Source organism: Hypanus sabinus, unplaced genomic scaffold, assembly GCF_030144855.1.
Source record: "Hypanus sabinus isolate sHypSab1 unplaced genomic scaffold, sHypSab1.hap1 scaffold_598, whole genome shotgun sequence".
Classification (NCBI taxonomy): Eukaryota; Metazoa; Chordata; class Chondrichthyes; order Myliobatiformes; family Dasyatidae; genus Hypanus; species Hypanus sabinus.
Genome location: NW_026781454.1, coordinates 93,241 through 96,570, shown reverse-complemented (window position 1 = coordinate 96,570; position 3,330 = coordinate 93,241).

Below are 3,330 nucleotides of genomic sequence, written 5' to 3'. Positions count from 1 at the left end.
TGAAAATTAAATGAATAAATTTTAATAGTAACAGTTATTATTTTAAAACACTGAAAATTCTGTTATACTTCAAGATATTATCATCATCACTCTCCTTCTGACTGTCTTTATTTCAAAAACGGTAGGAGATGCAGGTCTACTTGTCCTGCTCCTTCTTATTCAATTGTCCCCTGTGCCAAAACTCAACAAAGACCAGCACAAGGACAGAACAGTGACAGCGCGCCAGTATGCGGAGCGCGTTATTGATCTGGAGTGCATTTTTTTATTTTAAGAACGTACGTGCACCTGCGCACTACTCATGTCCATCACTTAACAGAAATGACAGGTAACATGTAAGGCTTATTGAAAAAATATTTTCAAATGCATTTTTTACATAATACAACGAAGAAATTTATTTTTAATTTCAGTGGGAACAGTGTTGTTGGTCTCCCTTTTTAGCCAGCGCATCAAAGTCTGGATTTAGTTTTGTTGTGGTGATTCTCAGGATGGATCTGAGGTGTTGGTCAGTTAACTTGGATCTGTGGCTGGCTTTGTTGATGTTCATGACGCTGAACGCCTGTTCACACAAATAGGTCGAGCCGAACAAAGAGTCAAGCGCAAATGTGGAGTAATACGCTGCACCTCAACAAAGGTCAATGTATATAGAGTCCGTCATCTATTGGGAAAACGCCAGAATTGCGGGGAAAAACGTTAACACGGTTTATTATTATAATTTCATCAAGTTCTGCCGGCCGGATTAAAAAGCTTAACGGGCCGCATATGGCCCCCGGGCCGTAGTTTGCCCATGCCTGCCCTAGATGCTGCCCGGCTTGCTGAGTTCCTCCAGCATTTTGTGCGCGTAGCTCGCATTTCCAGCATCTGCAAATTTTCTCTTGCTTGAGTTAGGGAAAGTTAACTCACTGCTCAACGACAGACCTCCCCGCTCGGGACCGGCTTCAATACTCACCGAACGTAAATTGTTGGTGTTGCCCCGCAGAGAATAATCCGTCTCCGGCTCCCCATCCAAGGGGGCGAGGACATTCTCCCGATCCCGATCCCGAACCGATTCCACACAGAACGAAAAAACAACGCTGCCTATCCTGGGGCTGTGAGCATGCGCAATGTGCTACTTGTGTCATCAGGCAGTGGGCGGGGCCTCGGATTCAAACCCGCAGATGCTGCAGCCGATCTGTGGTAAACGGGATCACGTGACGGTGGAGGGCCTCCCACGTGACCCGGTGACTGGTCCTCCCCCTTCATATGTGTGACATGCGAAGAGGACTTTAGGAGAATACAGGGAGACTTGGATAGGCTGAGTGAGTGGGCAGATACTTGGCAGATGTCATTCAATGTGAATAAATGTGAAGTTATCCACTTTGGAAGCTGGAACAAGAGGCCAGAGTATTGTCTGAACGGTGTCAAGTTAGGTAAGGGAGAAATGCAAAGAGACCTAGGAGTCCTAGTTCACCAGTAAATGAAGGTGAATGAGCAAGTGCAACAGGCAGTGAAGAGGGCAAATGGAATGTTGGCCTTTGTTACAAGGGGAATTGAATACAAGAGCAAGGATGTTCTTTTGCATCTGTACAGGGCCCTGGTGAGACCACACCTGGAATATTGTGTACAGTTTTGGTCTCCAGGTTTAAGGAAGGACATTCTGGCAATTGAGGAAGTGCAGCGTAGATTCACTAGGTTGATTCCTGGGATGGTAGGCCTGTCTTACGCAGAGAGATTGGAGAGATTGGGCTTGTACACGCTGGAATTGAGGAGATTGAGAGGGGATCTGATTGAAACGTTTAAGATAATTAAAGGATTTGATAGGATTGAGGCAGGAAATATGTTCCAGATGTTGGGAGAGTCCAGTACCAGAGGGCATGGATTGAGAATAAGAGGTCAGTTATTTAAAACAGAGTTGAGGAAGAGCTTCTTCTCCCAGAGAGTTGTGGAGGTGTGGAATGCACTGCCTCGGAAGACGGTGGAGGCCAATTCTCTGGATGCTTTCAAGAAGGAGCTGGATAGATATCTGATGTATAGGGGAATCAAGGGATATGGGGACAAGGCAGGGACTGGGTATTGATAGTGAATGATCAGCCATGATCTCAGAATGGCAGTGCAGACTCGAGGGGCCGAATGATCTACTTCTGCACCTATTGTCTATTGTCTATTGTCTATATACTGCTGTACCCACCGCCGCATTTCCCACATTATTTCATCATTTCCCTATATCATTTCAATATTTACATCAGATACGTATTTAGTTTTCCCCTCCATATCTTCACCGATCCCTTTCCCTCCGCCCCCAGGTCACAGAGCTCTCAGAGTTATAGTTTCGATTCCCATCCCGTCCCGACACACAATTCAGACCCACACAGGAAATGTGCAGGTTTCATTTAAATCAGTTAATGTTTATAAACACTCATTTCTATTCACATTCTTCTGGCCTCACTGGACAGGAACACTGAACTATCAAGTGAGAAACAACAGAGTGAGGCCATTCAGCCCCTCTAACCATCAGCAAGATGGAGCCTGCGCTCCCATTTCCGCCACATGTTTCTGCTCGATCCTCATTTCCTCAATCCCTTCGGTCTCCACAGATCTGCCGGCCTCTGTTTTATTTGAGAACGATTACGGAGTCTTCACTGCCCTCTGTGGTGGGGATTTCCCAACATTCACCACCCTCGGAGTAGAGTCTTTTCCCGTCATTTCAGTCCCGACAATTTCACCTGCCTTCATATTTGACCGACCAAAATCAACCACTTCACACTTATCTGGCCTGAACTGCATCTGCCACTTCGCAGCCCAGTTCTGCATCCTATCAATGTCCCACTGTAAACTCTGACAGACCTTCACACAATCCAGGAAACATCCAACTTTTGTGTCATCAGCAAACTTACTGACACATCCCTCAACTTCCTCATCCAGGTCATTTATAAAAATCACAAAGAGGTAAGGGTCAAAGAACAGATCCCTGAGGCACACCACTGGTCACCGGTCTCCATGTAGAATATGACCCGTCCACAACCAGTCTTTGCCTTCAGTGGGCAAGCCAGTTCTGGATCCACAAAGCAATGTTCCCTTGGATCCCATGCCTCCTTACTTTCTCAATAAGTCTTTCATGGAGTACCTTATCAAATGCCTTGCTGAAATCCATATACACGACATCGACTGTTCTTCCTTCATCAATGTGTTCAGTCACATCCTCAAAAAATTCAATGGGGCTCGTAAGGCACGACCTGTCCTTGTCAAAGTCATGCTGACTATTACTCGTCATATTATACCTCTCCAAGTGTTGATAAATTCTGGCTCTCAGGAACTTTTCCATCAACTTATCAACCACTGATGTAAGAATCACTT